This window comes from Tenrec ecaudatus, chromosome 6 (genome assembly GCF_050624435.1).
Source record: "Tenrec ecaudatus isolate mTenEca1 chromosome 6, mTenEca1.hap1, whole genome shotgun sequence".
Lineage (NCBI taxonomy): Eukaryota > Metazoa > Chordata > Mammalia > Afrosoricida > Tenrecidae > Tenrec > Tenrec ecaudatus.
In genome coordinates, this window is record NC_134535.1 from 165,490,043 (window position 1) to 165,503,329 (window position 13,287).

General features: G+C 39.8%; 1 protein-coding gene across 1 annotated transcript in view; it reads left to right on the forward strand.

Moving 5' to 3' along the window:
- The window catches only part of MALRD1 (MAM and LDL receptor class A domain containing 1), an 836,583-nt gene that overhangs the window by 206,251 nt on the left and 617,045 nt on the right, over nucleotides 1–13,287 (forward strand). The window lies entirely within an intron of this gene.

The following is a 13,287-nucleotide window of genomic DNA, read 5'->3' on the forward strand; positions in this document are numbered from 1 at the left end:
GATTTCACACGACACAATAAAGGAATATTTTTCACAGGCATCACAAGTTGGCATAGGAAAATCGCTTTGGGTGATACTCAGTGATAAAATTCTATCGCCAAAATTTTTGAGAGAAAAAGGATTATTTAGCTCAACCACTCATGTACTTAAAGAAATAAAGATCCTGACACTCTGACTTCTCCAAACTCATACAAGGATTTAGCAAAAAAAACAAAACCGTAGACTCTCAGTTTAATCACAATCTTAATTATTTTGATTACTCAGATGCTACCCTGGTGATCGAATGACTACTTTCATTTCTATGCTGTGAAGATAGATTTATGCGTTTCTAAATGGTAATTTTCAAAATATATGAACCTTACAAAATTGTCATTATTTTTCACATACCTGAAATGTGTATATTTGGAGGACATTTCCCACATTCCATGATGCAAACAAAAAAAATTAATTAGGATGCAACCATCTTGTGGGGGACTAATGACATTTAAACATTGTAACTTCTGAAGACCACAGTACTTTATGGAATATGTTCTGTTGTTGCACTGTTATCATCTATAGTGACAATTATTTAAGTGGTTTATTAATCATAATTTGTCATAATGGGCCTTGTAAGTCATCTGAACCTAATATTTCCTATTTCCAACATCCTTAGAGATGTTCTCCATTAGTATGTAGCATCTTGCAAGTCTGGATCTGAGGATGAAATGGGTCCTGATAACGGTGACTCAATATACTAGTTTGTTGGACCTGCTAACATGTGACAAGCAGATGTTCCATTTACCCCAGAACTGAAGTGATGGGTCCTCAGGACAGCACTTTTCATCTGAGATTGACCTGGGATTGGCAGCATGTATGTCTTAGAAACTAGATGGTCCCTTCGTCCTGTCACCCTCCGCAGCCCATGGTTTTGTCCAGTCTCGTTTTATAAGCAAAGCCCCTGGGTGGCATTGGGGGATTACACTTGGCTACTAATCCAAAGCTATGGGTCACCTATGATGTTAACTGAAGCTTCAGATAAGACAGACGAGGAAGTTCTGAATATCTACTTCTACATTGCCCAGTGGAAACCTTAAGAATAACAGTGAAAATTGTCTATTAAACTGCCAGAAGATAACCCTTTAACCCTCAGAAGGCACTCAACATGCATCGTTGCTGATGTGTTATTACTCAAAATGAAAAGAAATAGCTGCAAACTTCAATTTAAAAAAACTGAATGTAGGATTTATAATGTATGGATCTAGGAAATTTTGCAGTACAGAGTGCAATGTAATTAATAAAGATCAATATCCTAGATATTAATAAACTGAGAAGTCTGGTTTTAGCCATTTGAATTGAGCAATCATGGTATGCAATGCCAGAAATAACATTGCATTAATTGTCAAAAACAGCATTCAGGATAGATCCTGAAATACAACACAGTTCACGTAGTGTCGGCACTAATTTTCAGGCAAAATACTTTTTGGTGGCTTTTTTCTTAATGGCTTTTTAATGCTCCCCCCACCCCACAAAAAAAGTCCTTTTAATGGGAGCTAATACTGATATAATATCATTCCAGATTTCTATCACATCAAGCAGCATTGTACAATTTCTACCATAATCAATTTCAATACATTCTCTTCCTTCTTGAACTCCTTGATATCAGCTGTCCTTTACCTCCTCCCACATTGGATAACCCCCCCACCCCCGGAAGACTTTTTAAACTTGTTGCTTCTATAGGTTCACCGATATCAATCCTGGGCTTCATATACCAACAAGCAGAAAAACATTTTCAAAATTCAAGAGTGCTATCCACAATGACAAAAGGCATCAGAGATAAACCCTAATAAGACAAACAAGCAAACAAAGAAACCCCACAGAAAATGTTGAAAATCAGATAAGGCTCAACTTGGATCAGAGGAGTGATCAGTGATAAGAAATTTTTAACCATTCAAGTCAGGATTTTCATTTTGATCTTCTGAAATAAACTAATACACTCTGTTTTGTAATCATTTTTTACCATTCCTCCATTATGGTAAACTATGGGATGATTTTTTTATTGGGCAATATAACACTATGAAGTAAACTGATGTTATTACCAGTAAGAAGACAGCTGTAGATGGTGAACAACAGTAAAACAGTAAATAACACTTTTTTTCTTTAATTAGCAAAGAAATATAATTTGATGTTTCCATAGATCCAAATGTTTTCTACAGAGGATTTATGAGTTAAAGATTATACTGTAAAAGCAAATAGTAAAATGGGATTTCCCCCTTCATGTAATCCAAGAAATAGCAAAAAATTTAAAGTCAAGGAGTATCTATGGCATAAATTTCATTATATGGATCCCAGACAAACAGAGAAAAGACGTAAGTTGTCAAGAGTTTCATTTCAAGGCACATGGGAGTAGCAGCCAGAAGATCAAATGATGTATTGCATTGGGAAATCTGCAGATGATCCCTTTAAAGTGTTAAAAAGAAAAGATGTTATATTTAAACTAAGATGCATTGACCCAAGCCACGATGTTTTCCCATTGCCTCACAAGGATGAGAAAGTCAAGGCAGGAAGAATTATCTTTAAATTACAGTGTTGGCGAAGACTATGAAATGTGCCATGCACTTCGAGAACAAGCACATCTCTCTTGGAAGAAGGACGGCCAGAATGCTCTTTCGAAGCAGGATCATGAGACCTTATCTCGTGCGCTTAGGAAAGGCCTTCAGAAAGACCAGTCCCTGCAGAAAGATATGCTCAGTAACGCACAGGGTTAGCCAAATGCAAAAAAGCAGAAGGGCCCAGAAGGAGCTAGATTGACACAGCAGCTGTAACAATGTGCTCAAACACTGCCAGGGTGGCACAGGAGGGGGAGTGTTCTGTTCGGTTGGAAAAAGGATGGGTCTCGGAGCAATGCCTTCCCAGTCTCTAATGACAGCATGAACTCAATCAACTGTCTACACGGAAATGGCCCTTTAAGACACGCTACCCAATTCATCAGGAGTCCATTTTCCAACAGTTCGTGTAGTTCTCTGCATCATTTATGAATAATTCTCATTGCGTCTTATAATCTAGCTATAACTACTTCATTTTGTAAATCCTATTTAGAATTTTTTTAGAACTCACTCCTAATTATTATTTCCTCCAGCAAGCTATTTGAATAGGAGACATCTTTCTTTCTCTTCGTTCTAGACCACTAGCGTGAAATTGTCATTAAAAAACCAATAGAGTAAAACAACTTGCTATAGAAAAATCCTGTGTGGAAAAACTTGGAGGATTCGTATGTCAGCATTTTCACTGTATGAAACTGTATATACAATTTAACTAAATGATAGAAAATGGACATTTTATTGTAACTGCTTTGGAAAGAAAATTCAAAATATGACTTCTAAAAAGTTTCAGCTCTTGTCCTTACTTTTTGCTAGTACAATTTCTAACACAGAAAGCACAATGACATTCTTCCTGACATCTGGTCTCAACAATAAGGTCACATTCTTTTGCTGACAATGAGGGTCTAATGAAAATAAATGTCTAATGAAACATAACTTTGGGCATCAGTTTCTATTATGTGATGCCTTATTGGGGATTCAAGGATCCCGGTGCCTTGGCTGCTAAGTGTTGGCCCTTAGAGCCCTGCAGTATCTCTGTGGGGGAGGGAGGTGGCAGCCTGCTTCTGTAACATTTACAGCCTTGGAAACATTTATGGGGTCATTCCACTGTGTTCTGGGTGGTTGCTGAGCAAAATGCACTCAATGGCAATAAGTGGTATTTTTTGTGTGTTTTTTTTTTAGTTTTCATGCTATATTTTGTATGATTTATAAAGTATTATAATTTTTACTTTTACACTGATTTAGCCCAAGATCTTTCTTACTACGTTTTTGATCAAGCGTACTCTAGCGCCTCCACTTGAGAACTCACGGTACTTCCTGAGGTTTTCTTCTATGAAGTCCTGTGCAGTATTGAAGTGCTGACTGTAGTACGTCTTAGAAGTTTTCTGGATGCACTGGCAGTTAATGTATTCACACATGGGGCTGAAATCAACCTCTGGTGTTACATTTCCATCCTTCCGATTGTTGTGCTATCTCCTCAATTTTGACTCACTGGGATCCCGTGTGTGAACTGCTCCATAGGTTTTTCTTGGCTGTATTTTTTTTTTTAGATCATTTTATCTGGAGCTCTTACAACTCTTGTTACAATCCATACATCCATTGTGTTCAACATATTCATACATATATTCCATCGTTCTTTTCTAGACATTTACTTTCCATTGAGCCCCTGGGATCAGCTCCTCCCCTCCGCCTCGTGGCCTCTTGATAGATTATAGATTATTATTATTTTGATATCTCACACCCACCGCTGTCTCCCTTCCCCTCTGGTTTCTGCTGTTCTTCCCCCTGGATGAGGTGTGTGGTTATGTGCCATGCATTGCGATCGGTACCCCTCGCTCCCCAACCCGCCCTGGGTTGATACCGCAATTCCCATTCCTGTTCCTGGGTTCCTTTATGAAAGCAAATCACAGGCCCTTTTTGTTTGTGTGTTTCTTTTCCTTCTGAAATACCAGGGAGTGGGGTTGAGGTGCTAACCTTCGGCCCGCAGTTACGCGTGGATTCAGGATCACTGGCGACCACTGTTGCGTTGCAAAATCCAAGTTGGACTCAATTTATGATCTTTTGGACATCAGAGGAGGAGACGTTATTCCTTCCTTCCTAATGCGATTTCTTTTACACACGGAGTGGGAATTGCGAAGGAGCAGAGGCTTTCATCTCAGAGATCCTCTGGTTGGACTACTTGGCCACATACAACCTTTGGATTCAGTCTGCACTGTCTCCATTGTGCTCAGCAGACATGCTCCGGGATCATTTCCCTGGAGGGTTACACAGTGGAAGATATGGGATAATTTTTAAAATCTGATTCATAAGCATAACTTCATTTTTTGTTTGAAATCATAAATGGCACATGAATTTTCAACACTCCCAGGAGAAATGTGTCTGAAATTATTTTATAAATATATTCAAGTTTAATTTTTAGAACCCTGGGCTTGTAGGTGGATACAGTTCCCAGGGGAAGCCCCAGATCTATGCATGAGTCTCCACAGAAATTCAGCCTTCAGTGAATTTCTTTTGACGATTAGCCAGTAGCAGTGGCTAGCCCCATCCTCAGTCATGGTGCATTAGAGAGTAGCTGACTGTCTCTCCCCTAGCCGGTGTGGGGGGTGGGGGAGGGGAACTGCCTAGCCTTTAGGGACTTTGTCCTGTGGCCATGAGTCATATCCTGAGTACCTTGAGGAAGGGCCTGGAACAAATCTTGTAAGTTCCCCTGTCCAATAAAATGCAAGTGTCCCAATCATGGTCCTGCTTCTACTTCTGTGGTTCCACTTCTAAGTGTGATGTGCTGATCTTCCCCCCCCCACATGCTTCTGTGACAGTTTCTTTCACCTTCCCATGACCTGTGTAAGCCTCCAAAGAATCTCAGAAACCACTGGACTTACGAGTTCTCACTAACAGTCTCCCCTATCCAGACAACGTATCTTCCTCTTGTCTTTGCCTATTTAAGACTTGATAGCAAACATTTTCTTAAATTATATCTGACATGTGGGATCTCTTTTGCCCCCTAAAGCATAAACAAACCAAGACCATATGTGACCACATTAGGTTGCTCCCACTTTCTCAGAAATTATATACAGAAATTATCAAAGTATAAATTTTTGCATGCAACTTCATGTATTAACTTTCTCCCATGTCCTATCAATGGCTAGAATTTGCACCGGAGGGATTTGGATAAAGTCTGATGCTATCAGTCCCGTGTAGGCAACTCTCAGGTTTACTGCTTACTGAGCCGCATGCTCAATCACACTTCATAACCCTAAGATTCTCATAGGCTACCTTCTTCAGCTGAATTTAGAACACCACCACAGCTTCTTCTGTAAATGCTTTAGCAGATGCTGATGCAAAGTAAAGAGCTTGGTGGGAAGAGCCTGTGACGAGCCAGGGCGTATGTGAAGGGTTGTCTGAAAGAGGGATCCCAGGAGGGGGCCTGGGAGTATGTGAAGGGTTGGCTGAAAGAGGGATCCCAGGAGGGGGCCTGAGAGCAAGAATCCTTCCTCACTAAACATTTTATTTAATTCTTGCTAGACAGATTATCATTTTTCTAATGACAAATGACATTAAAATGTTGACCTTCCTATATTAGAATGCAGTAACACTTCAAGTCACGAAGCATTGCACATGGATAGGAACATTTTAAAATTCAGTAACACCACAGTTGAATCTCAGGAACCCTGGTGGCATAGTGGTTACAAGTCAGGCTGCTAACTGAAAGGTCAGCAGTTCAAAACCACCAGCTACTCCTGGGGAGAGATACCAGGTTTTCTACTCCTGTAAAGAGTTACAGTCTCAGGAACTCACAGGGGTAGTTCCACCCTATCCTATAGGGTTACAAAGTGTTGGAATCAACTTGATGGAAGTAAGTTTTGTTTGTTTTTTTTAATAGTAATGTCCAAATATTTGGGTAATACATGATTTCACAAGGGAAGAAAGGAAGAAAGGATACAGGGCGGACCTAAAGAAGGGAGACATTGTTCCAAAATAGTTTTGGCTGTAGGCTCTAAAAATGTTTTAATTGCCGATTGATGGGCATAGAGTGGCAAGACATACTAAGTGTAAATTTGAATACCTTCCTTTCAGTGGATATTTTTTCCCTTAGTCTGTGCTCTACAGACCAACAACGTGGACCCTGTCACCTCATGGACACCTCTGAACCTCTTTTCCCTTTCTTCTGGCTAGATTTGGTAGAATGGTGTGAGTTAACATAGGCTATTTGCTCAAATCTGCAATAGATCATTTTTTTCAGATTTTGCTTCAGTGAGTGAGGCTGAGATGCAGCTCAAGAAGGCCCAGGAGACTTAGTTTCTTAATTGGAATTTTTATTTAAAAATCATTTTATTGGGGGCTCATACAACTCTTACCACTATCCACCCATTGGAATTTTTATGAATGCGTTGACCTTGATCACTGGGGCTTCCAACTGGTTCATTCTGGCTCAACCTCCTGCCGAGAACCTCATGCTTAAAGCCATGTGCTACCAGCATCCCTCCCAGCCTGCTTTTGAAAGCAGTCGCTATCCAGATGACTGAAACTCCTGGTGACCTCGTGTGTGTCTACGTAGAGTTACGTTTTGCAGCATTTCCACTTGCTGATTTTTCAGAAGTCGATTGCCAGACCTTTCTTCCGAGTTGCCGCTAGGTGGATTCAACCTCCAACCTTTTGGTCAAGAGTCAAGTTTTCTGCATTGAAGGACTGAACTTCGTGAAATTGTAACAGGAAGGTGGTGGATATTGTTGGTGCCAGGACGTCTGTTCCAACTCAGTGATTCTAGATGCCATGTGTAACCGAGGAAACTCAGCCTTGTCTTGTGCAGCCTCACAATTGTGATGCTCACCCTCATGGCAGGCACAGGGCAAATCCATCTCTTCCTATTTTTCTCTGCCCTCGACCTACCCAAACAACATGCTCTTCTGCAGGGCCTCGTTCCTCTTGGAAACATGCCCAAAGTAGAGGAGACTAAGTCTTGCCATCCTTGCCTCTAAGGAGTATTCTGGGTGTACTTCTTCCAAGAGAGATCTGTTTGCTCTTTTGGGAGCTGGTGGGACTTTCAGTGTTCTTCAGCACCATAATTTAAACACATCTATTCTTCGTTGGTCTTCCTGATTCAGTGTGCCATTGCACATGCATGTGAGGTCATTGAAAATATCATGGCTTGGGTCAGGTGCACCCTACTCCTCAAAGTAACCTCCTCGCTTTTCAACACTTTAAATAGGTCTTGTGCAGTAGATTTACCCAAAACAATGCATCTTTTGATCTGTAGACTCCTGCTTCCGTGAGCATTATTGTGGTTCCAAAAGGAAAATGCTATGAAAACGCCAATCCCTTTTTCATTTTCCAAGATGTTAACCATTGGTCCAGTTGGGAGGAAAACACATTCTTCTTTATACAAGCCAGCTTCTCTGAATATTTTCTCAGTATACAGATGGAATAAATATGGTGAGCGAATTCAATCCTGAACACACCTTTCCTGATCGCAAACCACGCAGTATTCCATGTTTCATTCATGCAATTGTCTGTTGATCCATGTACAAGTTCCATATGAACACAATTAAGTAGTCTGGAATTCCCATTCTTCACAAGGCTATCAATAGTTTGTTATGGTGCACACAAGTAAACTTCTTTCCACTAGTCTCTATCCCAAATCCTTTTCTGAATCCAGCCTGAATTTCTGGCATTTCCTTGATGCAATTGTTGTTGATGGATCTTTAAAAAATGGACTTGCCTGTCATATCAACAATATTGTTCTATAATTTGTGCATTCTTTGGGGTCACCTTTCTATGGGATGGGTACAAATATTGATCTCTTCAAGTCAGTTGACCAGGCAACTGTTTTCCAAATTTCTTGGCAGAGATGAGTGAGTGCTTCATTGGGCTGTAGAAACATTTCAGTTGGTGTCAATTCCTGGAGCCTTATTTATGGCTAAGGTTTTCAGTGCAGCTTGAACTTTTTTCTTCAGGACCATTTGTTCTTGATCATATGCTACTTCTAGAAATGACTGAATGTTGACTATTTCTTTTGGGTATAGTGAATCTGTATTGTTTTTCACCTTCTTCGTTGTTTCCTGCTCTGCTCCACATTGTGATCATAGAACGTTTCAATATTGCAACTTGAGGCTTGAATTTCTTTAATCAATTCTTTCAGTTTAAGATATGCTTAGTTTGTGTTCTTCTGTCTCTATTTCCAAACTCTAAGTGTTTGCATTTCATTATGTTTTACTTTGTCTTCTTGAGCTTCACATTGGAATTTTCTATTCAGCCACTTTACTTCATAATGTCTTCCATTTGCCCTAGTGGTTATGAATTGTGCTACTAACCACAAGGTTGTAAGTTCAAAACCATCAGCTGTGTTATGTGAGAAAGATGGGGTTTTCAACTCCTATAAAGTTACAATCTCTGAAATATGTAAAGGCACTGTTACCCTCCCTATAGGGTCACTCTATGAGTTAGAATCGGCAAATGGCAGTGAGTTTTGAGTGACTGTGATTAAGGGAAAGTGTCAGTGTCTTTTCTAACATCCACTCTTATTTTCTTTCCTGTCCTTTCACTTACCCTATGTTTTCTTCCAGGATTGTTCTTGATGTCATCCCACAGATGACCAGTTCATCTGTCATTAATATTCAATATATCAAATCTGTTCTTTAGACATCAAAATTATGATGTGATATACTAAAAATTGGATTTTGGCTCTTGTGAACTTACTTTGATTTTCTTCAGCTTCAACCTGAACTTACATATGAGCAGTGGATGGTTCTATAGTAGCTCCTGATAATGACCTTCTCCGTTGGCTCTTCCCACCGATGTAGTTAATTTGATTTCTGTTTATTTCATGTGGAGAAGCCCTCGTCTATAGTTGCCTTTTGTGACGTTGAAAACATGTTGGCTATGAAGAAGTCATTGGTCTTTCAAAATTCTATGATGAGATCTGCAGCTTCTTCTCTATCTCCAAGGCCATATTTTCTGACCACTGTTGCTTCCTCTTTGCTATCCAGTTTTGCACTCCTATGGCCAACAGTTATCAATGCATCGTGATTGCATGTTTTGATCCATTTCAGACTGAAGATGCTAGTCGAATTTGTCAAATTCTGCATAACTAGCTTTAGTTGTTGTTGAAATGTTTGAATGATAGTTATTGAATGGAGTTCCTCGTATTGGGATAGATATTACCTCATCACAGGCAGCATTGTAATTCAAAATCCAGACTCTCCAAACTCACTGCCATTGAGTGGAGACTCATAGTCACCCTTTAGGACAGGGTAGAATTGCCTTATGGGTTTTCTAGACTGTAACTCTTTATGAGAATAGAAAGCCTTCTCTTTCTCCTGTGAGCGGCTGGTGATTTCAAACTCATGACCTTGCTGTGCGCAGCTCCGAGCATAATCACTCACCCCAGCAGGTCTCTGTTGCACTTCTAGGTGGATCTTGGGATGTACTTTTTGATAATGAATGCAATGCCATTCCTTGCCAGTTTGTTGTTCTAGGTACAGTAAGCCACATGATAGTCTGATTCAAAATGGCCATTATCAGTCCATTTCAGCGCACTAGAGGATAGTAATCGTTATACTTTCCATTTAATTTTGATGGTTTCTCATTTTCCTAGAGTCATACTTGGTACATTCCAAGTTCCAACTATTACTAGGTGTTTACAGCTATGTTTCCCCCCTCTTTTTGAGTGGCGTCCCATCAGCAGACAGAAGTCTTGAAGGCTCAACTCCATCTGTGTCATTATCATTGATTCTACTTTGAGAAGGCAGCTCTTCTTAAGTCATATTATGAGGGTTTCCAACCTAAGGGGCTCATTTCCTTGGCACTTTATCACACAGTGTCCTGTTGCTTTGTGTGAGGTGCAGTCTGACAATGGTCCACGGCTATTCACCTTCAGTGACGAATTCCTCAGCAACAGACAGCCTATTGCTTCTTTATCGTCTGTTCCTAGTCTGGACTCTGCTGAAATCTGTTCACCATAGGTGACTCTCCCGTGATTGGAAATATCAGTGACATAGCTCCCAGGGTCACAGCAACATACCAGCCACCACATTGATAGAGGAGTGGTGAAATACAAAAGTTAGCATACTAAGTTATCAGCGATGATGCAGTGTAGTCTGAAATGTCGCATTTCAACTATACTGTTAGCCCATACAGATAGCATATAAAATGAAACTCTAAAATAGTCCATGTGATATGAGTCTTTTTATTTAGAGTGTATCTATTTAAGAAAACAATCTACACTAAAAAGTTGTACTTTTCGCCTATGTTATGTATTACTCACTCTAGAACCATCTCTGCTGATTCAAACATGTCTTAACCATGTGAAACATTTTAGACTTGCCTTTTTCCTGCATTTTCCCCCTCATCTCTTTTAACAGTATCACAGTCTGAACCAACAAGCATTGCTTGTATATATTGATGACACATGATTTTGGTTTTTATCTGCAGTAGAAAAATCAATGTGTCACATAGCCTTCACTTAGAAAAAGGTATAGGGTCTCTTTGTAATTCTTTGTCAGATGATTACTTTATCTTGATTTATGCCCTTAAACTTTTTCTCATTCAGCAGAAAATGTGTTGCTCTCTGTAAGAGCAAATCGACCTATACCAATTTATGCCCATAGTGCAGCTTGCTTCCTGAATTGTTTATAGAACGTATCAACTCACTGTATTTTAGAGGAACAGTGCATTCTTCTTTCTTAGGCATGTGAGATTAATCCTTCTGGCTTAATATATCCACATTTTTATATTGACAGTCTTAGAAAAATGTTCCTCAGGGAAAATAAAAGTTTCTTTATAAAATAGTAGGATATCATAGGTAATTATTATTCTCCTGTTTCTTAGAATGTAGAGGTCTGAAGAGAAACTCAATACCCCTTATCTGAACAAGATTGTCCTTAATTATGTCAAGATTGCTTTTTGGATCCACATTAGGTGCTCTTCTGGAATAGCTTTCATAACAACATTGCCAGATATTGCCAAAATGAAATCTGGTTTTTAACTTTTTAAAAATTATTTATTTTTTTAAATTTATTTTTAACTTTTAAAAACTTTTAAAATGAAATCTTCTAAGAAAGACCAACCCCACACCCAAACTCCAACTCATTTTAGCTTGCTTTTTTATGTCATTAATTGTATTTGAAAACACAATATTTCATTATATGTTAGTCTGGGTGGACTAGAGAAACAGATTTCATAGACAATCTTATGTGTATAAGAAAGAGCTTTATATACAAGAGCAATTGATTATTGAGAAAACTTCCCAGCCCAATCCAGATCAAGTCCATAAGTCCGATATTAGCCCATATGTATGATACCAATGTATAAATTCCTCTTCAGGCTCATGAAACACATGCAATGATGCTAAATGCAGGGAGATCACAGCCTAGTGGATTGAAAGTCTTGTGGATCCAGTGGCGCTAGAGGCAGCTCACCACTGTCTGGGGTCTCCATGTGGTTCCTTCAGCTCCAGGACTCTGACTATCATCAGCCTGTCTCCATGTGGCTTGTCAACAAGAATGTCTCTCTGGGAGTGGGCCTAGAGGGAGTGTCTCCTGCCTCCATGGAGGAGCACAGGAGTTCCCGGAATCCTGAGGAGAAGGCCACGCCTACGCAGAGACCTCATTGGCTATGATCTAATTGACAGGCTAAACTCCACCCTTTCACTCTGAATCCTCAAGTTGACACCAGATTATGTATCTCCCACGCATTATTTTATCTTGAACTTAAACTTTATTAGACCTGCTTTCTGTTTGCTTATACGTTTTTAAATTTTAATGATACAAAGTATCTAGCAGGAGAGGGAAGGCAAATTATTAGTAGATGCAATTCTGAAATGGTTAGCATTGAGAATGTATATTGTTTCCTGAACTAGTCTGCAAGAGGACTGAGTGCAGAATGGCAGTGTCCACTCTTCCCTGAATGTTTGGTAAAAAGACTTCCAAGTGAATCCATTTGGACTTTTTTTGGTGTGGACTCTTCGGATATTTTCAATTTGCTATTTGTTATGTGAATTTTTAGATTTTCTACATCGTTTTGTTAGTTTAGACTGATATTATACTTCTAGAAATGTTCCCATTTTTCTAGGCTTCAAATTTGTTGGAATGCTTTTTTTATTTATAGTACTCTTTTTGGCTACTGTCTCATTTGAATATGCTGTGAGATCATTAACTTCATTTATTTGCGGGTTTTGCTGCTCATTTGTGGTTGAAGGGGTAGCCAGCCCCCCACCACTAATCACGGGTTTGATAGGCGCAATTGTACGTATTATATATATAATCATATAGTCATAGAGAGCATGAGAGATTGAAGAGAGAGTCAAATAATGGAGTCAGACATATTTCATGGTAGCATGCTCAACTCCTGGATGGCCATGATGTTACCGGCCAGGTCCGTGCACAGCGTGGGCCAAGGCAAGGTGGGGCAGGGACCTGGCAGGATGCTCCCAGACCGTACAGGAGGCTGGAACACCTTGTTTATTACTAACCAAGGGTTATATCTCTTTAGGGGGGCATGAGCAAAGGTAACCACACATCACAGGAAGGGGTAGTACAATAGGCACACACATTATAGGAAAGGGATGTACAGTGGTCATAGGCATAGCAGGAAGAGGATGAATTAGGGCTGTACATGTGACAAGAAGGGCGGATCCTAGATCATGATGGCTGCCTAACCTTGGTCACCCTTGGGTGGGCCTGACCGCTCTGGGGTCTCCTACAAGGAAACAGTCAAC